This window comes from Cervus elaphus, chromosome 2, assembly GCF_910594005.1.
Source record: "Cervus elaphus chromosome 2, mCerEla1.1, whole genome shotgun sequence".
Classification (NCBI taxonomy): Eukaryota; Metazoa; Chordata; class Mammalia; order Artiodactyla; family Cervidae; genus Cervus; species Cervus elaphus.
In genome coordinates this window covers 11,966,590-11,990,898 of record NC_057816.1, presented here as the reverse complement: position 1 = coordinate 11,990,898, position 24,309 = coordinate 11,966,590, and the positions used below count along the sequence as shown (strand labels likewise).

The 24,309-nt window shown below is 42.2% G+C and overlaps 1 long non-coding RNA gene across 1 annotated transcript; it reads right to left on the bottom strand.

The window, feature by feature from the left end:
• Positions 1-5,814: 5,814 nt before the first annotated feature.
• LOC122674346 lies at positions 5,815-23,044 on the bottom strand. The gene is made up of 3 exons (XR_006334956.1): positions 23,003-23,044; positions 17,258-17,260; positions 5,815-5,993 (listed from the first exon to the last, which is right to left on the bottom strand). It is a non-coding gene; the product is annotated as an uncharacterized LOC122674346 (long non-coding RNA).
• Between the last annotated feature and the right edge of the window lie 1,265 nt (positions 23,045-24,309).

Below are 24,309 nucleotides of genomic sequence, written 5' to 3'. Positions count from 1 at the left end.
TTTTTAATTGACTCTTTTTTATTTCTTCTAGGTCCTTGTTAAACATTTCTTGCGTCTTCTCAATCCTTGTCTCCAGGCTATTTATCTGTAACTCTATTTTGTTTTCAAGATTTTGGATCATTTTTATTATCATTATTCTAAATTCTTTTTCAGTTAGATTCCCCTTCTCCCCCTCTTTTGATTTGCTTTGTGGCCATTTTTCATGTTCCTTTACCTGTTGGGTATTTCTCTACCTTTTCATCTTATTTAGAATGCTGTGTTTGGGGTGGCCTTTCTGTATTCTGGTAGTCTGTGGTTCCTTTTTATTGTGAAGGTTTCACCCAGTGGATGGGCCTGGACGTTTGGCTTGTCGAGGTTTGCTGGTTAGGGAAGCTTGCTTTGGTGTTCTGGTGGGTGGAGCTGGATTTCTTCTCTTTGGAGTGCATTGGAGTGCCCTGTAATGAGTTTTGAGATGCGTCTATGTGTTTGGTGTGACTTTGGGCAATCTGTATATTGATGCTCAGGGCTATGTTCCTGTGTTGCTGGAGAATTTGTGTGGTATGTCTTGCTCTGGAACTTATTGGCTCTTGGGTGGTGGTTGGTTTCAGTGTAGGTATGGAGGCTTTTGGATGATCTCTTATTTAATGTTCCCTGTAGTCAGGAGTTCTCTGGTGTTCTATGTTTTGGGCTTAAGCCTCTTGCCTCTGGATTTCAGTCTTATTCTTCCTGTAACCTCAAGACATCTCCATCCATACAGCACTGATAATAAAACATCTAGATTAATGGTGAAAGTGTTCTCCACAGTGAGGGACACCCAGAGAGGTTCACAGAGTTACATGAAGAAGAGGAGAGGGAGGAAGGAGATAAAGGTGAGCAGGAGGAGAAAAAGGGGGATTGATGAGAGGAGAGACAGATCTAGGTTGTACTGTGTTCCCTAAGTGTTCTCTGCAGCCCAGGACACCCACAGAGAGTCACTTATTTGGATTGAGTCGAAAAGGGGGAGGGAGAAAATAGAGGTGATCTGGGGGAGAAAAAGGAGAGTTAAAAGGGGAAGAGAGTAATCAAACCAGTAATCACACTCCTGAGTAAAAATGGGTATTAAAGGTTGGATTCTTAAATGTCCAAAATTGATATCAAATACTGAAAAGCAAAGATTAAAAATCTAGAGTAGAGGTTAGACTCTAAAAAATACAATATTAAAAAACAAAATACAAAATTTTAATAAATATATATGAAGTTCCCTTTAAAAATAGGGTCCTGTGAAACAGATTGCCAGTCCAAGTTGGATACCTGAGACAAGTGCTTGGGGCTGGTACACTGGGATGACCCAGTGGGATGGGATTGGGAGGAAGGTGGGAGGGGGGTCCAGGATGAGGAGCACATGTAAATCCATGGCTGATTCATGTCAATGTGTGGAAGAAAACACTACAATATTGTAAAGTATTTAGCCTCCAACTAATAAAAATAATTGTTGAAAAATAAATAAATAAAAATAGGGTCCTTTTTTTTTTGGCCAGGTTATAGCGCCTTATAAAAATGAAAATTAAGGAGCAATAGATGAGTAATAGAGGACTTTTAAAAAAAAGAAAGAATTTTTTTTTAATTAAAAAAATAAATTAAAAAAAAATAAATACAGTAAAAATATATCTTGAAATTTCTCTGGAGTTTTGCAGGCAGTGTGGGTTCAGTTCAGTTTCAGATAGCTCCTTGTTCCAGCTTACACTTCTCAATATCTATAGGCCCCTTCCAGTAAAGTCAGTGTTACCTACAGGGATTTTAATCCATTTCACCTGTCACTTCTGAGGCGATTCCCTTTGTTTATTTGGCTTCAGTGTCTAATTTCCACTCTGACACAAGTGGCTGGAGGTGGTATCTTGTTTAGGTTCGCTGTTCAGTCATGCTGTGGGGAGGGAGGGGCAGTGCATACAAATATCACTGGCGTGTGTGGGGAGTACTCGCAATGTTCCAGCCACACTGGGTTTGACCCCGCTAACCGTGTGTGTGCTTTCCCCGTCTACACTGCTCTGGCTCCAGTCTGCTCTACAGGGAGTGGGCCCTGAGTTGTGTGCACTTCCTTGGCCTAAGCCGCTCAGGTTCAGGTTCTTAGCTACTCCACAAAGGCCCAGACTCGGTTGGGCCTGCGTTTTGTGCCTTCCCCATTCCAGCAGCTCAGACAACCAGGAGCTTGATGACCACTCTGCCCGGGTGTAGCATGCCTTATTCCCTCTGTGGTCTCAGCCTCACTTCCCAGGCACGCTGGTCAGGTTCGCCTTGTGTCTCGTCTGGGGAGCTGATTTCTGGCTGCGACCCTCCCAGTGGATGTCAACCATCCAGAATCTCAGGAAATCTTTGGAAGCCTGTTTGCAGTCTGGTAGGGGATGCCGTCACTGGGGCCGAGTTTTCCCCTTTATCCTCTCTCCTGCCTCCTGCCTCTGGTGGGGGATTGGCCCATCCGAACCCGGCTAGGTCATCTCTGGTATTGGCTCAGTCCTTTTCTCTTGGAACGGGTGGGCAGGCCTAAGCTAGGACTTTTCCCAGGTTATTTCTCTCTCTCTTGCTACCCCACAGTTTAAGTTGCCATATCTTGTTAGCTCCTTCAGATTGCCCTCAGGGCTTTCAGGCCCGGTGCTTCCCCTAAGCAATGCCACCACATGCTCTGCTCCATTCAGCCCCCACTTGCTGGTGGTGGATGCGAGCATCTGGGGTACTTTTCTGCTGGGAGTTGTTTGTACACATGTAATCTGTGGGCTTTATTTATTTTTCCTCCCATTTAGGTTGCCCTCTGAGATTCAAAAGCTTCCCCCAGACCCGCCGGTGAGAGGGTTTCCTAGTGTTTGGAAACTTCCTCTATTAAGACTTCCTTCCCGGGATGTATCTCTGTCCCTACTCTATTGTCTCTCTTTTTATCTTTTATATTTTGCCCTACCTCCTTTCAAAGTTAATGGGCTGCTTTTCTGGGTGTCTGATGTCCTCTGCTAGAGATCAGAAGTTGTTTTGGGGAGTTTGCTCAGCATTCAAATGATCTTTTGATGAATTTGTGGGGGAGAAAGTGGTCTCCCCATCCTATTCCTGCGCCATCTTAGCTCCTCCCTCTGGAGAAGACGCTTGAGAGTCCCTTGGACTGCAACGAGATCAAACCAGTCCACCCTAAAGGAAATCAGTCCAGAATATTCACTGGAAGGACTGATGCTGAAGTTGAAGCTCCAATTAGTTGCCCACCTGTTGGGAAGAACTGACTCATTGGAAAAGACCCTGATGTAAGGAAAGAATGAAGGCAGGAGGAGAGGGGAAGGCAGAGGATGAGATGGTTGGATGGCATCACCAACTCGATGGACATGAGCTTGAGCAAGCTCATGTTAGTTATGGATAAGGAAGTTAGTGATGGATAAGGAAGCCTGACATGCCGCCGTCCATGGCGGTGCAAACAGACTGACAAGACTGAAGGACTGAACTGAACTGAACAAATTGAGAACAAACACTAATAAATCTAATTAAATCAAGTTGGTGACTAGCTGCATATAACAACACATGATTTAAGTGGCTTTAAAATTCAGGCTTATGACTACATTCAGAGTGGAATATCTTCTAAGGAAAAACAAAAACACTGCCCATCAAAAGCCAAACCAAAGAAAACCAAAAGAAAAAAAGGAAAGAAATATGAAACTATATTCAACAGCTTCAATTCTGTTCAGTCACTCAGTCATGTCCAACTCTTTGTGAGCCCACGAACCACAGCTTGCCAGGACTCCCTGTCCATCACCAATTCGTGGAGTCCTCACGAGCTCATATTCATTGAGTCAGTGATGCCATCCAACCGTCTCATCCTCTGTCATCCCCTTCTCCTCCTGCCCTCAATCTTTCCCAGCATCAGGGTCTTTTCAAATGAGTCAGCTCTTCGCATCAGGGGGCCAAAGTATTGGAGTTTCAGTCTCAGCATCAGTTCTTCCAGTGAACATTCACAACTGATTTCCTTTAGGATAGACTGGTTGGATCTCCTTGCAGTCCAAGGGACGCTCAAGAGTCTTCTCCAACACCACGGTTCAAAAGCATCAATTCTTTGGGTCTCAGCTTTCTTTATGGTCCAAATCCCACATCGATACATGACCACTGGAAAAACCATAGCCTTGACTAGACGGACCTTTCTTGACATAGTAATTTCCCTGCTTTTCAATATGCTGTCTAGGTTGGTCACAACTTTCCTTCCAAGGTGTAAGCATCTTTTAATTTCATGGCTGCAATCACCATCTGCAGTCATATTGGAGCCCATAAAAATAAAGTCAACCACTGTCTCCATTGTTTCCCTATCTATTTGCCATGAAGTATTGGGACCAGATACCATGATCTTAGTTCTATAAATATTGAGCTTTAAACCAACTTTTTCACTCTCCTCTTTCACCTTCATCAAGAGGTTCATTAGATCTTGCTCACTTTCTGCCATAAGTGTTGTGTCATCTGCATATCTGAGGTTATTGATATTTATCTTGACAATCATTATTCCAGCCTGTGCTTCCACCAGTGAAGCGTTTTCATGATGTACTCTGTATCCAAGTAAAATAAGCAGGGTGACAACATACAGCCTTGACATACTCCTTTCTTATTTGGAACCAGTCTGTGGTACCATGTCCAGTTCTAACTGTTGCTTCCTGACCTGCATACAGGTTTCTCAAGAGGCAGGTCAGGTGGTCTGGTATTCCCATTTCTTGAAGAATTTCCCACATTTTATGGTGATCCACACAGTCAAAGGCTTTGGCATAGTCAGTAAAGCAGAAGTATGTGTATTTTTTTTTCTGGAATTCTCTTGCTTTTTTGATTATCCATTGGATATTGGCAATATGATCTCTGGTTCCTCTGCCAGTTTATAAAACCAGCTTAAACATCTGGACGTTCACATTCACATATTGCTGAAGTCTGACTTGGAGAATCTTAAGCAATACTTTACCAGTGTGTGAGGTGAGTGCAATTGTGCAGTAGTTTGAACATTCTTTGGGATTGCCTTTATTTGGGATTGGAGTGAAAACTGACCTTTTCCAGTCCTGTGGTCACTGCTGAGTTTTCCAAGTTTTCTGGCATATTGAGTGCAGCACTATGACAGCATCATCTTTCAGGATTTGAAATAGCTCAACTGGAATTCCATCACCTCCACTAGCTTTGTTCGTAGTGATGTTTCCTAAGGCCCATTTGACTTCACATTCCAGGATGTCTGACTCTAGGTGAGTGATCACATCATTGTGATTATCTGGGTTGTGAAGATATTTTTGTACAGTTCTTCTGTGTATTCTTGCCACCTCTTCTTAATATCTTCTGTTTCTGTTAGGGCCATATCATTTCTGTCCTTTATTGAGCTCATCTTTGCGTGAAATATTCCCTTGGCATGTCTAATTTTCTTGAAGAGATCTCTAGTCTCTTCCATTCTATTGTTTTCCTCTATTGCTTTACATTGACCACTAAGGAAGGCTTTCTTGTCTCTCCTTGCTATTCTTTGGAACTCTGCATTCAAATGGGTATATCTTTCTTTTTCTCCTTTGCTTATTGCTTCCTTTCTTTTCACAGCTAACTGTAAGGCCTCCTCAGACAGCCATTTTGCTTTTTTGCATTACTTTTTCTTGGCGATGATTTTCTTTCCTGTCTCCTGTACAATGGCATGAACCTCTGTCCATAGCTCATCAGGGACTCTGTCTATTAGATATAGTTCCTTAAGTCTATTTCTCACTTCCACTGTATAGTGATAAGGAATTTGATTTAGGTCATACCTGAATGGTTTAGTGGTTTTTTCCACTTTCTTCAATTTCAGTCTGAATTTGGCAATAAGAAGTTCATAATCTGAGCCACAGTCAGCTCCCAGGCTTGTTTTTGCTGACTGTATAGAGCTTCTCCATCTTTGGCTGCAAATAATATAATCCATCTGATTTCGGTGTCGACCATCTGGTGATGTCCATGTGTAGAGACTTCTCTTGTGTTACTGAAAGAGGATGTTTGTTATGACTAGTGCATTCTCTTGGTAGAACTCTATTAGCCTTTACCCTGTTTCATTCTGTACTCCAAGGCCAAATTTGCGTGTTACTCCAGGAATTTCTTGACGTCCTACTTTGGCATTCCAGCCCCCTGTAATGAAAAGGACATCTTTTTTGGATGTCATTTTTTTTTTTTTTTTTTTTTTACTAGAACGTCTTGTAGGTCTTCATAGAACTGTTCAACTTCAGCTTCTTCAGCGTTACTGGTCAGGGCATAGACTTGAATTACTATGATATTGAATGGTTTGCCTTGGAAACAAACAGAGATCATTCTGTCATTTTTCAGGTTGCATCCAAGTACTGCATTTTGGACTCTTTTGTTGACTGTTATGGCTACTCCATTTCTTCTAAGGGACTCCTGCCTGCAGTAGTAGATATAGTGGTCATCTGAGTGAAAGTCACCCATTCCAGTCCATCTTAGTTCACTGTTTCCTAGAATGTCAATGTTCACTCTTGGTATCTCCTCTTTGACCACTTCCAATTTGCCTTGATTCATGGACCTAACAATCCAGGTCCCTATGCAATATTGCTCTCTATAGCATTGAATCTTGTTTCCATCACCAGTACCATCCACAACTGGGTGTTGTCTTTGCTTTGGCTCCATCCCTTCATTCTTTCTGGAGTTATGTCTCCACTGATCTCCCAGTAGCATATTGGGCACCTACCAACCTGGGGACTTTTTCTTTCACTGTCCTTTCTCTTTCCCTTATCATACTGTTCATGGAGTTCTCAAAGCAAGAATACCGAAGATGATTGCCATTCCCTTCTCCAGTGGACCACATTCTGTCAGACCTCTCCACCATGACCCCTCTGTCTTGGGTGTCCTCACATGGCATGGCTGAGTTTCATTGAGTTTGGCAATGCTGTGGTCCATATGACAGATCGGCTAGTTGTCTGTGATTGTGGTTTCAGTCTGTCTGACCTCTCTCAGTGCCTACTGTCTTACTTGGGTTTATCTTACCTTGGATGTGGGGCCCCTCTTCACGGCTGCTCCAGCAAAAAGCACCTGCTGCTCCTTACCTTGGAAGTAGAGTAACTCCTCTAGGCTGCCGCCCCTGATCTTAGATATGGGGAAGCTCCTCTCCAATGCGATTCTGCACTGCCCTTGCAGCCGCCACACTTTTGCACCGCCAACGCAGCTGTGGCTAGCAATAATTCAACAACTTATTCTTCCTGATATTGTTTCTGTTATTGTGACAGAATCGTATGTATGTTAATAGGTAAAATCAAGACAATAATTAAAACTCATATTCTGATGTAAGCCTTTCAGTGGCTAGAAAAGAGGTTCACACATAACATAAAGCAGTTTAATTAAAACCCTGCTGTCTTAAATCTTGAACTGAAAGCTTAAGTTTGTATGAACGAATTATATTCTGTTTTATTTTACTTTCTAAGGAAAATGTATACTTCTTCCTGTGACCACTGTAAAGCCTAGAAGCAAGACAACTTGATAACAGTGACTGTTCTGAGGTCTAACTTCAAGCTTCTAAAGACATTTCCCATCAGACGATCTTAAAGAGATGGTTGATTTCAGGACTGGCTCAAGAAATGCACAGAACAATCTTTTGAATCTTGAATGACAGGAACGTGAGGGACTTCAAAGACCTGTGGGGACTGGACAGAAATTTTAGGAATCCAAATGGAAAGGCCAAACATCTACCAGTTTATTGGGAGAATGATGTTTCTTCTTCTTGATGCACTGTTTATTTTTGCCATAGCTTTCCTGCCAAGAAGCAAACTTCTTCTGATTTCATGGCTGCAGTCATCATCCACAGTGGTTTTAGAGACTAAGATGAAGAAATCAGTCACTGCTTCCATCTTTTCTCCTTCTATTTGCCATGAAGGATGGGGCTGGATCCCATGATAAGAATTTTTTAATATTTAATTTAAAGCTGACCAAACGTGTCCAAATGTTAATAGGCAACATCTAATTTCTCACTGTGATAGATTCCTAAGGCACCAATACACTATTCTGTTCACTGAGAAAGCAGATAATCATCAATATTTTTGCTATTTTTGTTTCTATTAAGCATATGTTATGCAACTACAAATGGTCCCAGGTAAACAAGCTAGACTCTCTCTTCTGGAGGTGATGAGAGAGTGACAGGAAGCAGCTATAATACAGATGAAGCCTCACTCACTGGCCTGCAGCTCTCCTTCTGCTGGGGAGGTCTGGTTCCTAGTGGACTAAGGACTGGTACTGGTCCTGGCCCACTGTGCTGGTATTGTGGACTCCTGCTCTAAACCCAACAGTGGGACATTCTGTAAGACAAACTACCCTGCTTCCTCCCAGTTTCTGAACAAATAAATGGCATTAAAATTGGGAGAGGAAGAGTTATTTTGTCTTAAAGGAGAACAACCAAGTGCAACAAATGAGTACATTGTTTCAATGAACTGTGAAAAGACAACTGCTTTTTGAGAATCAGGGAAATTTGCACATGGACTGGATATAAGATGTTCATTTTATTGGGAAAAAAAGAGCAATTTTTTCACATTATGATTTTACCCCAGATACTCATTATGTATATTTTGTGAAATGTTCATCTCATCCCTAAAATACTTCACAAAAAAAAAAATGAATGCAGAGTAAAAGAAAGAGTCAGTTGAGGGTCTCTCTTGATTTAAAAACAGATCTGCATAGCTGCTATGGATTGAATTGTGTCCACCCTTGACTCCTAATGTGATGGAATCAGGAAGTAGGGTCTTTGTGGGGTACACAGGTTGACATGGGGTTTTGATGGTGGTCCCTCATGATGGGATTAGCCTCTCCTCTTTTTCTTTCTTATTCTCCCTCTTCCTCCTTCCCTTCCCCCACCACAATTGAGAACATAGCAAGAATAGAAAGAACTGATGCAACTCAAGAATGCCTTCACTGGGAACTCAACAGTCTACCACCTTAATGTTGCATAGTCTCCAGTCTATGACAACCTGTGGGACAAAGAGGCTAATTTTGTAGTTATTGATGCCAAATGATGAAATATAGGGTTGATGACACACTTCGTTCTTCTATTTGTTATGTTTGAAATTGTTTAGTAGTAAGAAGTTTATAGAAGGTCCATTTTGAAGTTTCTATCTTAGTGATACAATGAAGAGCCCAAGATAGCAGATTCAGTCAGGTACCCAATGAATGAGTGGTTGGAGGACCACATGTTCATTACTCCATCTCATCTCTTGTCATCTGAAAACTGTCCCCCACACCTGAAAACCTTACAGCACCCACCCACCCCCACCATCTGCATATCCATTTCCTTGCTAAGCTGAGTCATCTAGCTGGAGATGTCTATTCAGGACAGGGTCTGGAAGCAGAAGGAATGTGGACATTTTTAGAAACAATGAACTGGGCAGACCCCTCCTTGGTTTTCCCTTCTTTAGTGCCATCTTCAGGTGAGGGATTCAGCCCGGGTAGGGAGTGAGCCACAAGTGGACTGTGTAAATATCTGCAAGTGAAGAAGGAATTCAGAACCCAGTAACCAGGAGGTGGGCAGCTTGCACAGGACCCAGGATTGAAGGAAGAAGCACTGGGAAAAGAATAGTGCCTAACAGAGAGCCAGACCTACCTGAGTCTTCTGGATAAACTTGAAGGTCACGTCCTTCCTGCTGGAAATCTTACTCCAGATGTGGAGGGGAAAGAACTGTACTCACTGCCAAGCAGTCATGGGGAGATGGAAAGCCTCCCCCAGGGGCCCTTTGATTCCACTCTAACTGTGGGTGTCCTCCCAAGCCAGAGAGCAAATGGCAGGTCATCCAAAAGATGACCTACTTGACATAGTATTCAAAATAATACAAAATTTGTTTAAGAGTCCTGGCATATTTTGTTCCCAGAGTTTTTTAGGAGAGAGGATTCTTCACCCGAATTTGTGTTTACACTGAAGAATCTACACACTTCAGCATTAGTATCTTCTGACTTATAATGACCTGATCTCATCCCACAGAAACCAAACGATGGTAATTTCCAGTGGGCAAGGCCTCTAAGGTCCTCGGTGTCACAGCAGCTGTGTGCCAGGTGGTCTATCACTCCCAGTCCTGAGGCCAGGATCCAGGAATATCACCAGACAATTACAGCCCCCGGCCCACCAGAGGCAGCCTCAGCATCCTCAGCAACACACACCTCTGAGCCATTTGTCCACTGATTGGCACTGAGCTTCAGTCTGGAGCAAGTCCAGTCTCCCTCATCCAAGAGATGGGAAACTGAACCCTGGGGTATATGACTCAGCTTAAGCTGCAGGCAAGTTAGTGAAGACTTTGGACCCAGGAACTCTGGTTCCCAGGCTAGGAGACTTCCAGGAAGGGCAACTTTAGGGAAGTTCAATTGTATCCACTGCTGGGGAGCTCTCAGATGTCTGCAAGCACCAGAGTAGAAGTTCATTTCGCGTCGCCCCTCAAGTCTGGCTCCGATTTTATCAGCAGACCTGCCTCCATGTAGCAGCAGGAAAGCAATAGTCAGGGCTGTTTCTTCTCTGTTCAAGGCACAGTGTGGAAACCCCAGCTGTAGTGACCCCAGTAGGCAGTCGTGCATGTGGTGACTGACTCACTCCAAACTCAGAATCCAAAGAGCTCCCGCTCCTCATTCACTCACGACAGACCTTTGGCTGCCTGGGTGACATGAACCTGCATTCACAGCGAGAAGCATTCTCTTCTCAGCCTTCTAGCAAATAAGTTAAGTGTCTTATGTTTCCTCAGGGAAACCCTGGCTGAGTGAATTTGGGGTTTCAGACTAGCCTGGATGAAGGGGATGTGTTCCCTCTTTGATGTTCCAAGAGACCTTGGAGCATCAAAGGCCTTGAGTAGGTTACAATCACATTTATGATTTTCAGGGACATTGCTTTATGAATCTCATTGGAGACAAAGGACAGAAACACAGGACAAGGCTGGACATCTCTGCGCCCCAGCATGTTTTGAGTTGAGTTTCAGCCACCAGGCTTCAGAGTCAGGTGCTGATGTTATTCACAAGCCACCTTTGAAGAAGGAATAGAGGAAAGAGTTTTGGGCAGAGAGCAGTGTAGTCAAAGGGCCATGGGAATCACACAGGGCAAGATGAAACAAGAGTGATTACTTGTTTCTTTGCTCTATCAGTTCCTTGGAGTTTCTACTCCTAAAAACAAGTACATGGAGATAGTCGGAGGCATTGGTGGTGCCCCTGGCACCTGATGTTCCTGGTGATAACCAGTTTGTGTACACGTCCCTGAGTCCAGAGCCAACTCACCCTTGTGATAGCCCCAGGTTCTTCCTTCTTGGGAAGGTTGATATGGCTCATTGCTGCTAACTCACAACTGATTTATGGGATAAGGCCATGAATGTTGGCCCGTAGGCCAAGTTCCAAGCATGGAAGGTTGGTTGGCAGTGGAAGGGTAGCCATTTATTAAGGTTGGTTACCTTGGTTCTTAGCAATGGCTACTTCCCACATCTAAAATGCTTTTCTCCCAGCTTTTTGCATGGCCGGATCTTCTCAACATTTAGCATCATCTCAAATCAGTGTCTCTCAGGTTTGTTTTCCCTGGCCACTGCACTCTCACAAGCACAGACTCTGATCCAAAAAGTGCCTAGACACTTCCCTCTGTCAAAACAATAATTATAGTTACCACAGTGGCAATGTGGAAGAGGGATAAATTGAGAGTTTTAGATTAATATATGTATACTACTACATTTAACAGATAATCAACAAAGACCTACTTTATAGCACAGGAATTCTGCTCAGTAGTCTGTAATGTCCTGTATGGGAAAATAATCTAAGAAAGAATGGATACATGTGTATGTATAAGGGAATTAATTTCCCGTGCAAATAATATTAATACAATACTGTATAACACACTATACTCATATATAAATTAAAACCTCAATTTAGAAAAAGGAAAGAATGGATACATGTGTATGTATAAGGGAATTAGTTTCCCATACAACTAATATTAATACAATATGGTAAATACACTATACTCCTATATAAATTAAAACCTCAATTTAGAAAATAAAAGAGAGACCCATGGGGTTCTATAGACATGCAGTATTCCAGATATGATGCTGGAGATGGCAGAGTGGTTGCAGACATCTAGAAATGATCTGAGGTTTCATTTTCCTGAGGTTTGGTGTCTTCTGCTTCTAGTGTCACCTCTGATTTGTCTTTGGAGGATCTAAATCAAGGGCTGAGAGACACCAGCTGGGTGTAGTTGCAGGAGGAGAGGGAGTTGCTAGTAGGAGAGTGAAATCCCAGCTCCCTAGCCTTGGTTTGGGGCACATTTGAGGCACAACTTGTGTCCCAAGTTCCCTGTGAAAACAGACTGTAGCTTCCTTCTCCATGATTTGCATGAAATCAGACCCAGACTGGTTTCATCCTTTGTCATGTCCTGCTTCCCCTGAGACCACACTGGTTTTCTGGGACAATTTTTTTTTTTTCTTCATTAGGTCTACTGCTCATGACTTCTCTATTTGCAGCAATCAGGGGCTACTCTGTAATTGCAGCACACTGGTTTTCAATCCTGTGCTTCTCTTGAGCAGACCACAGGCTCTAGGGCACTCAGGCTCAGTAGTTGTGGGCCACCAGATTAGTTGCCCTGGGGAATTTGCAGTCTTCCCAAACCAGGTCTCAAATGTATATCTTAAGCACTGGATCAAAAGGGAAAACACTCTGGAAAGAATTTGAAATGCATCACTTTTACATGAAACTTGGCACCATGGCCTATTTATGAGGAGACTGATAGAGGACTGTGCCCTGCTTCAGGCAACCTCCTGAGACCAGGACTGATTTAGGTTCCCCTCCCAAATGTCCCTACAGCATCTTGACTGTCCTGCCATGTGACTTTGTTCTTACTTGAGTTTCTGAAACCCACACTAGACCACAGCTTCCAGAGGGCAGGGCTGTCACTTGACTCACTTGTAAGTATATGTCAGTAGATCTTGTCTCACCCAGACTCTAATGTCAAGACAAGGCTAACACAAAGATCAGTTATTCTATTATGAGTGTTAGGTTACAGTTTCAACTACTCTAATCAAACCTTAAATAACATTGTCTTACATAGAATACAATTTCAATTATCTTTCATATAATGGTAGTGCAGGTCTCTCCAGAGAGATGGGGACCCACTTCTTTCTTGTCACACCTTCACCTGTGCTACTTGCCTCTGGTCTAAAATGGCTACTCCAGCTCCTGTCATTACAGCTGCATCCCAGCACATGGGACAGAAAACCATACTTCCATTTGGAAGTGACTTATCAACTCTACTCAAATTCCACTGGCCGAAGTATCTTCCATGGTTATGGCAAACATGGAGGAGGTGGGTCCACAGAAGGGCAAGGGAATGTGATCCTACTACAGAGCATTTATGATGAGTCACAAGGGCCACCATCCTTCACTCATGCCCCCATAGTTCATTCTTCTTTGGTTCTCCCCACACACCTCTCAGTCAGTTTTGGCCTGCAGACATGGATATGGATGAGGTTATAAGAGAGGAAATGGCCCAGACTGTTCAAATACGGAGAAAACAAGAAAGGAAAGAATATAAGAATGTATAAAATGCAAAATCTATAGGAAAGCATGCTTGTAATCATAATTTTGCATTTATACAATTTAGGTATACCTGGGCTTTATGAACCAATTTATAAAATAAAAAGTAAGAGGAATGTAAAATATAAATATATTCACGAAACACAACAAAATAATAAGGCTATATCATATTAAACACATAGTAGTATCAGGATTAAGTTTGGATACACATTGTGAGAAACTAAAATAACCATAACTTTAGCAAGATAAACTTGATTTTTCTCTCCCAGTGAAACAAAGCCGAAGGTGGGCCAGCCAGAGCTTGGGTGGTATCCATCTACAAGGTTACATGATCGTCCAGTACAACTACAGGAGTTCCAGCCATCACAACTAAAATCCAGACAACTGTTAGGAAATAGGAGGGGAAGGGAAGAGTCTCATCTCTCAGCTAAATCAGCTCCTTGAAATCAGTCTTCCAAGAAATCCCTCTTCTACATCTGATTGCATCTCAAAGTCACCTGTCATGACTAAGAGCAAGAGTGGGCAGGAAATGCAGTCCTGTCGCTTCTGGGGTCATAGCTATATAAAAAACGATTTTCAGTTTTGAAAGAGAAGCAGAGAATAGGTCATCTTGTAGGTAGCCACAAGCGCCTGCCTTAAAGAACAAACCGTTTCTAATGGATGAGGCTGAACGGCTGGGCACAGTGTGGGAGCCAGGAGGAAGGAGCAGCGATGAGAAACAGCTAGATGAATCTGAACTGTCCTCCAGAAAAAGGAGACAGACTGGCCCGTAGAGATCTTCTAAGGACTGAAGTGAGGATTATACATACCACGTGACCCAATTTGTTTTGAAAACTGCATTTCCAACTCAGGGCCCAAATCTCTCTCAATTCTTCAGCTTCTAAATACCTTGTCTTTGTTACCTCACATTCTGACTTACCTGTCTCACCTTCCTTATTTCTGTTCACATCACTTCTCCATCTAGTCCACCAGCATTATAAGATCCAGTACCGAGGCGTTAGCGACACTTTCTAGAAGTGGGTAGAAACACAATGACTATTTCTACTATAGTATTTGTTTGTCCTGATCAAGGTCTTTTGAAGGACTGAGATGGCTAGAATTATGGAGATCTCATGTTTCCTCTAAAATCTCAACCAAGAATGTGACTTCCTTGGACCTGGAAGGGATGCGTTCACTTTTGCATCCACAGGTCTTAGCAGAACAGTAAGTCCCCTGTGTATGAACAAGTTACATTTCAAAAGGGTATTCAAAAATCCCAATTTCTTCATAAGTCCAGCAAATTTACTTAGGTAGCCAACTTAGACAATTGCTTATATATTAGTTTAAAATAGTAGTTTAATAGCTTTATGATACTTTTCACACAAGTAATGCATAAAATAAGAAACACCAACAATAAAACAAACATTTTTAACCTTGCAGTACCTGGATAGGGCATGACAACCCACTCCAGTATTCTTGTCTGGAGAATCCCCATGGCAAGAGATGCCTGGAGGAATACAGTCCGTATGTTGCCAAAGTTGGACACAGCTGAGCAACTAAGCACACCTTTAAAAGTAGAGTAGTAGTACCATCTACTTCACCACTGCATTTATGCTTCCGTCAAGACAGCGTAGGCTTGAAATAAAAACACCACACTATTGTCCTCCATACACTTCTGTACAATAAAGTACACAAAGCACATGCACTTCTCTGGGATGTGCCCACGACAATGTGTGTCAGATCTGTGAACTAACTGATGGGATTGCACATGCAAATGCACTTTACATGTTTGAAAGTTTTCAACTTGAAGGTTTGTATGTAACAGACTTGCTACACAGGCTTTCAGTGAATGTATGTAGTTAAGGAACACGAGAGGAGTGTAAGGACCTGCCAATTCTTTCCCTTTTTGCATGTATTATGGCCATTCTGAATAGAAATTTCACTGGGTATAATTGAGGCCCAGTGTATGGGAACATGGCTGCAAGTGACAGAGGACCAGGATCCCAGGAGGTAGGACAAGAGCCATGGTAGGTTGAAAAGAGCCTTGAAAAGAGGCTGAAATAGGAGGAAACAAGTTTTCACTGGTTTATGTGAAAGACTCGGCAAATATCATCTGGACTTGTTTGTAGTGGTTGAGCCGTGGTATAGAGGAGCAGTCCCTGTTGCCGATGGTGTGCAAGAGGGGAGAAGAGAGTGGAGACTGAACCTTGAAAATCAAACATGTATCCCAGGTCAAGTATGTCTAGTATTGAAGAGATGTAAGTCCTGTCAATTTATATGCTCCCTCCTGAGAAGAATTAGAGTAGTAAAAGCGGGAAGGTCCACACTATGGTATCACCTAGTTCTTCTTCTGTCCAGTGAACATTGATTTCCAATGCAATTTCTTTATAAACACAGCATATACTTTGTATGATGGAAGACTTCTAATTTACTGTCCCATATAAACTTTTGGGGCTGTTCTGTGCCCAGGCACATTGGGGCCCTGGAGACTGGCAGGCTCTGTTTAGGCAGCAGAGTGCAGTGTATGGGGATCTGCTGTCATCTGGGCCGGGGTTATATCTTCAGTATGGGTTCATATCTGAGGGTTCAACTCTAGTTGTGTTTAATTCTATCATCTTGCTCGTCATTTTCAATTTGTCCCATGTTCTTTCTTTCAACGTCTCTTTCTACCCCTGACTTCTTTGTGACTGAATAGTTTTTATTATTCCCTTTTATATCGTTTGTCACTTTATTAACTGTAACCGTTTTTGAAGTAGTTTTAAGATCCATGGTATGCATCTTTAACTTGCCCATCTATCATTATTAATCATGATAATTGTTAATAATTATTAAATTATTTACTTATTTGTCATTTCTTTGAATGTGTTCGTTCTTAGTGTGGAATGCAGGTCTTCCTTGTGGTAGGGACTCTCTATTTGAGGAGGGCAAGCTCAGTACTTGCAGCATGTAAACTCTATTTGAGATATGCAGGCTTTGTACTCAGTGGCATGTGGGATCTTAGTTCTTCGGCAAAGGAACAAACCAGCATCCCATTCAATGCAAAGCAGTTCCTTAACCATTGGACCACCAAGGAAGTCCCTATATTTACATTTTAATACATATTGCATGTTTATCATTTTGGGTACTGTTCATTCCCCTGGAGATCCATATTTCCACTTACTTTTAAATTCATTCTGACTGGAGACCTTTTATAAAACATTTATTACATTGGTCTGTTGGTGGTGATGCAGTCTTGTAGTCGTTGTATGTCTAAGAAAGTATTTTATCTTGTTTTTCATATGTATTTTTCTTGGGTATAGAATTCTGAGTCAATTTTATTTCTCTCAGCATTTTAAGATGTGGTGCCAGTGTCCTCTGGCTAACAATGTTTCATATGCCTAATCTGCTGTCATTCCCATTTTTTGTTTTACTATTTCTGTTTTTCCTTCTGGTTACATTACTTTGGTAGATTGTTTTAAACAATGAATTATGATATGCCTTTTTTTAGTTGTCATATTTCTTGTCCTTAAATTAATTGAGCTTCAATTAATTTTAATTACTTTACAGTATTGAGATGAAACTAGGACCAATATTTTCACAATTTATATGGAAATTTTAAATTGGATTGTAGATGTGATCACTTTTACCCTTTGGATCCTGGATATTCTTTACTTTTTATAAATTACTCCTTTCACCGTTTGCAAACACTGTTAATTTCTTGGAAACAATTGCATTTATTGAAGGCTTGCTGTTCTTCACCAGCTCCTGGAGCTTGGGCAAACTCATGTCCATTAAGTCAATGATGCCACCCAACCATCTCATCCTCTGTCTCCTCTTCTCCTCCTGCCTTCAATCTTTCCCAGTAACAGGGTCTTTTCTAATGAGTCAGTTCTTCATATCCTTTGGCCAAAGTATTGGAGGTTCAATTTCAGCATCAGTCCTTCCAATAAATATTCAGAATTGATTTCCTTGAGGATTGACTGGTTGAATCTCCTTGCAGTTCAAGGGACTCTCAAGAGTCTTGTCCAACACCACAGTTCAAAACCATCAATTCTTCATCACTCACCATTTTTTATGGTCCACCTGTCACATCCATACATTACAACTGGAAAAATCATAGCTTTGATTAAACTGAACATTTTCAGCAAAGAAATGTCTCTGCTTTTAAAAAATTTCTATAGGTTTGTCATCTATTTTCTTCAAATGAGCAAGCCTCTTTTAATTTCATGGCTGAAGTCATCATCTGCAGTGTTTTGGAGCCCCAAAAAATAAATCTCTCACTGTTTCCATTGTTTTGCCATCTATTTGCCATGAAGTGATGGGGTCAAATGTCAAGATCTTCATTTTCTGAATGTAGAGTTTAAACCAGATGTTTCACCCTCCTCTTTCACTTTCATCAAGAGGTTCTTCAGTTCCACTTCAATTTCTGCCATGAAGGTGGTGTTTTCTGCATATCTGAGGTTATTGATATTTCTCCCAGCAATCTTGATTTCAGCTTCTACTTCATCCAGTTGGCATGATGTACTCTGCATATAAGTTAAATAAGCAAGGTGACAATATAGAGCCTTTACCTACTCGTTTCCCTTTTGGAACCACTCCATTGTTCCATGTTCAGTTCTAATTGTTGCTTCTTGACCTGCATACCGATTTCTCAGAAGGCAAGTAAGATGGCCTGGTATTCCCATCTCTGTGAATTCTCCACAGTATGTTGTGATCCACACAGTCAAAAGCTTTTGCATGGTCAATAAAGCAGAAGTAGGTGTTTTTCTAGAATTCTCTTGCTTTTTCCATGATGGCCTTTTGATCTCTGGTCCCTCTGCCTTTTCTAAATCCAGCTAGATCATATGGAATTTCACAGTTTATATACTGTTAAAGACTTGCTTGGAGAAATTACTTTGGTAGCATGTGAGATGAGTGCAACTATGTGGTAGTTGAACATTCTTTGAAATCACCTTTCTTTGGGATTGCAATGAAAACGACCTTTCCAGTCCTGTGGCCACTGCTGAGTTTTCCAAAGTTGCTGGCATATTGAGTGCAGCACTTTCACAGCATCATTTTTTAGGATCTGATATAGCTCTACTGCAATTCCATCACCTCCACTAGCTTTGCTGGTAATGATGCTTCTGAAGGCCCATTGGCTTCACATTTCAGGATGTCTAGCTCTAGCTGAGTGATTACACGATCGTGCTTATCTGGGTCATTAATATCTTTTTTGTACAGTTCTTTTATGTATTCTTTCAACCTCTTCTTAATATATTCTGCTTCTGTTAGGTCCGTATCATTTCTCTCTTTTACTGTGCCCATCTTTGCCTGAAATGTTCCCTCCCTATCTCTAATTTTCTTGAAGAGATCTCTGGTATTTACCATTCTAACGTATTCCTCTATTTCTTTGCATTGATCACTTAGGAAGGCTTTTTTTAAATCTCTTCTTGCTATTCTTTGGAACTCTGCATTCAGATGGGTATATCTTTCTTTTCTCCTTTGTCTTTTCCTTCTCTTCTTTTTAAGTTATTTATAAGGCCACCTCAGACACCCATTTTACCTTTTTTCATTTATTTTTCCTGGGGATGGTCTTGATGTAGCATGTACAGATCAAAAAACAAAGATCATGGCATCCAGTTCCATCACTTCATGACAAATCCCTGGATAAACAATGAAAACATTGACAGCCTTTATTTTCCTGGGTTCCAAAATCACTGTAGATAGTGACTGCAGCTGTGAAAAAAGAGACACTTGCTCCTTGGAGAAAAGATATGAAAAACCTGACACCATACTAAAAAGCAGACACATTACTTTACCAGCAATGGTCTGTATAGTTAAAGCTATGGTATTGACAGAAGTTGTGACTGGATGTGAGAGTTGGACCATAAAGAAAGCTGAGCACCAAAGAATTTATGCTTTTAAACTGTGGTGTTGGACCAGACTCTTGAGAGTCCCTTGAACTGCAAGGAGATCCAAGCAGTCAATCCTAAATGAAATCTGTCCTGAATATTCTTTGGAAGGACTATTGCTAAAGCTGAACTTCCAATACTTTGGCCAGTTGATGAGAACTGACTCATTAGAAAAGGCCCTGATGCAGGGAAAGATTAAAGGAAGGAGGCAAAGGGGAAGACAGAAGACGAAATTGTTGGGTGGCATCACTGACTTGATAACATGAGTTTGAGCAAGCTACGGGAGTTGGTGATGGACAGGGAAACCTGGCATGCTGCACTGCATGAAATAGCAATGAGTTGGACATGACTGAGAGACTGAACTGAACTGATGTACAGAGGACATCAGGGATCAGGCAGAAGTCTTTGGGGAAGGTGGAAGGATCAATTCCTGGATAGCTGACAATGATGGGTCAGCAGGCCTTTTAAAGCTGGAGAAGCTGTAGGGAAGGAATTCTATGCCAGGTGAAGAGAATGGTAAGAGAAAGGCAGGGTGGCAGTGCTGGGATTTCCCAGAGGACAAGATCCCTGTTCAATTAAACTTTATCAGTGCTCAATATTGTTCCACAATTGGAATCATTAGTTTTGTTTTGGAAGTGGTAGAGCAATAATCAATGGAAAGACTGATGTTGAAGATGAAGCTCCAACACTTAGGCCACCTGATGTGAAGAGCCAGCTCATTGGAAGAGACCCTGATGCTGGGGAAGATTGTGGGCAGAAGGAGAGGGGTCAAAAGGATGAAATGGTGATTCGGCATCACTGACTCAATGGATGTGAGTTTGAGGAAACTCTGCAAAACAGCAAAAGCCAGGGAAGCCTGTTCTGTTTCCGTACATGTAATCACAAGGAACCTGACATGACTTAGCAACTGAACAATACCAATGAGAACAGAGGGTCCAGTCAAGCCTGGGGCCCTGGTGGGAGTGGTGAAAGATTTAGGTGGAAGGGGAGGCTTCCCATCCTCTCCTGCAGGTCCTTGAATCCAAGACAAGGAGCACAAGATTTTGAATGTGTTGCCAAACATTGTTTTCTGAAAAAAATTTAAAAAAATATCTTCTGCAGGAGTGAGAACTTTGACTGAGTTTGTTCTATAGATTTTACTGAGGGATGTGAAGGGATATGGATTGGGCTGAGTCTGCAAAAACCAGGTGACCAGCTGCTGGAGGGTGAGGCATGTGGTAAACCTTCTGCACTAGGTGGAAAACGAATCCAGAAAAAGTGTCCCTTCTGGAGTGTACATACCAATGTATCAGATTGTTTCAGCAGATCAGTTCAGTGGTGTTTTGGGGCAAGCAAGAAATGCACGATGGGTGGTTTGCTTTTGTCAATTCCTGTGGGTAGTTAGTTGACTCAGTGTCTGGTTACTTCACTACATGGTTGGAATCACGCTTGGAAAAGAAAGCTAGATGAGGTCCACACATGCTTTGTCATTAAACAGCAAGCACAGGAAGGCTTCTAAGACAACTGTAGGCAATTTAAACATGAGGGGCCAAATGGGGGCAGTTTCATTTAACAGGCTGAGATTGGACTCTACAGGTTGCCATAGTTGACGCTATGACAAGTAGCCATAACAGATAATTGTTGCTATGCTGGAGATGTGGGAAACTGACAAGAGACCAAGAGCCTGTTTGGCTTTCCTTTCAGTGTGATTTCAGGGGAGAAGTAGTTGACAAGGAAAGGCTGACTGGTAAGGCTGAGGAATGGATTAATCTGAGCCAGTAATGATTAGCTCTTCTGGGAACCCAGAAAACAGAAGCATCGGCTCAGTCAGAGTTCTGTGTCATGGTTCAGAAATAGAGGTCATTTGACTTGAATATATATTTAGCTTGGGGATGGCAGCCATAACCTCTGAACAGAAGATTTCCTTCTCCCCAGGAGGCAGAATAATTCATATTTCTTCCAGACTCAGAAACCCAGAGAGCTCTCATAGGGCCACTTGTTCTCAGCAGCACACATGCAATCTAAATGGTGGAATTATCATCATGGTGCCCATTCTCCAAATGGGACAACTGAGGTTAAGAGACTTGACCAAGGTCACACAGCTAAGCATGTGAAAAGCCAAGCACAAACCCAGGGTAACAGTCCTCAAATTGTGAGTTTTTGCTCCACACCCACTGGGAGTGGTGGGTGGTGATCTGGCACCAATGCTTAGGCAGAAGCAAGCACTATTCTGGCTTAAATTGAAGAAAGTAAGGAAAACTACTAGAACATTCAGGTATGACCTGAATCATATCCCTTATGATTATATAGTGGAGATGAAAAATAGATTCAAGGGATTAGGTCTGGTAGCCTGAAGAACTATGGATGGAGGTTTGTAACACTGTACAGGGAGTGGTCACCAAAACCATCCCCAAGGAAAACAAATGCAAGAAGGCAAAGTGGTTACCTGAGAAGGCCTTAAAAACAGCTGAGAAAATAAGAGAAGTGAACAGCAAAGGAGAAAGGGAAAGATATACCCAATGAAATGCAGACTTCCAGTGAATAGCAAGGAAAGATAAGAAAAGTCTTCACAAGTAAACAGTGCAAGGTTACTGGAAAACAACAGAATTGTAAAGAGTATAGATCTCTTCACGAAAATTGGAGAAACCAGAGGAACATGTCATGCAAACTTGGGCACAATAAAGGACAGAAAACTCAATGACCTAACAGAAGCAGATAGATTAAGAAGAGGTGGCAAGAATGCACAGAAGAACTATACAAAACTGGTCATAATGACCGGGATAGGGAATATTCTGGGGTCACTCACATAAAGCCAGATATACTAGAGCATGAAGTCAAGTGGGCCGTAGGAAGCATCACTACAAGCAAAGCTAGGGAAGGTGATGGAATTCCAGCTGAGGTGTTTAAAAATCCTATAGAATGAGGCTGTAAAAGTGCTGCATTCAATATGCCAGCAAATTTGGAAAACTCAGCTATGGCCACAGTGCTGGAAAAGGTCAGTTTTCATTCCAATCCAAAAGAAAGGAAATTTCAAAGAATGTTCAACCTATCATGCAATTGCACTCATCTCACTTGCTAGCAAGGTAATGCTCAAAATCCTTCAAGCTATGCTTCAACAGTAGATGAAATGAGAAATTCCAGATGTACAAACTGGTTTGAGGAATCAGAGGTCAAATTGCCAACATCCATTGGATCATAGAGAAAGCAAGGGAATCCCAGAAACACATTTTCATCTGCTTCACGGACCATGCTAAAGCCTTTCACTGTGTGGACCACAACACACTGTGGAAAATTCTTAAAGAAATGGGAGTACAAAATCATCTTACCTTTCTCCTAAAAAGTCTGTATGTGGATCAAAAAGCAGCAGTTAGCATCAGACACGGAACAACTGAAAGATTTAAAATTGGGAAAGGAGCATGACAAGGTATACATTGCCACTCTGGTTATTTAATTTTTATGTAGGATGCATCATTCCATATGCTAGTCTGGATAATTCCCAATCTGGAATCAAGATTGCTGTGAGAAGTATCAACATCCACAGATATAAAGAAGACACCACCCTAATAGCAGAGGGCAAAGAATTAAAGACCCTCTTGATGAGGAGAGGGGATGAAAATACTGGCTTAAAACTCAACATTCAAAAAACTATTCACAAAAAGATACTCACCATTCATAGCACCCAGTCCCACCACTTCATGGCATATAGATGAAGGAAAAGTGGAAACGATGGCAGATTTTATTTTCTTGGGCTCCAAAATCACTATGGACCTTGTTTGCAGCCACAAAATTAAAACACACTTGCTCCTTGGAAGAAAGGCTATGAAAAACCTGGACAGTGTATTAAAAAACAGAGACTCACTTTGCTACAGAGGTCTGTAGTGTCAAAGAATGGTATTTCCAGTAATCATATACAGATGTGAAATCTGGACCATAAGACAGGGTGAATGCCAAAGAATTGAGCTTTTGAACTGTGGTGCTTGAGAAGATTCTTGAGAGGCCCTTATACAACAAGGGGATCAAACCAGTCAATCTGAAAGGAAATCAACCTCTGACCCCTGCTATCTCAGCTGAGGCATCTACTGAGGGCCTCCAGGTGGAAAGAACGGATACTTCTACTGCAAAAGTGCCTAACCATGGCAGCTCCAAGCAGAGTTTGTAGCTCCACCCCTGGAGGAAGCTCAGAAAGGCTGAAGGCTCTGTGTACCCTGGGACCCCTGATATAAGCTTTGCATTATCCCCAGCAGCATTGGAGGCCAAAGAAGGGGCATTTTGGGCCCTGGAGGAGGGGGATGGCTCAGGGATCCACTGGGGCCATCACTTAACAAGTAGGACTGGAAAGGACAGAGCAGGTATATGTGGCAGAGAGCTGGTGACTGGTGTGTGGTCACAAAAGGGAACCAGCTCTGCATGAAGTACCTCACCCAAACTCCCCTGGGGGAGAAGCCCAGTGATAAGTTCATCTGAGATGGGATGAAATCAGTCTATATCATTACCCCTTAGAATTCCTCTGAATGAGGAGGTGGTGGAGTTGGTGGGTCATCAGGAACTCTTCCATGGCCTACACCATCCCCCAGTTGCTATCCTTGGGGCTGCCTCTCCCCAGCTTCAGTCATGTAGTTCTGGAGGAAACTGAGAATCATGTGTGTCCTCTGGGTCAGGGCCAATGACCATGTAATGCCAATCATATGACCCCATGTCCTTGCCAGGTTGGCTGACCTAGAGCTGTAAAGGTGATCTGAGGTGGGTCATTCAGAGAACACACTTGAACTCTGATGTCTGCAATCTTTTTCCTTATTGGAGATTTCTTCAGGATATAAAACCCTAGGACAGGTAGCTTGGACTCCCTCACTAGGTGTAGAAGCATTAAGAAAGAAAGTTGTCAGGTTAAGACCCCCAAAGAAGAGTGAAGGGAAAGAGCGAGGGTGAGAAAGAGAAAACTGATGACTTCTGATTTCTTGGGTCCAGTCACTGATATCTTTACATTTGCTCTGAGTCT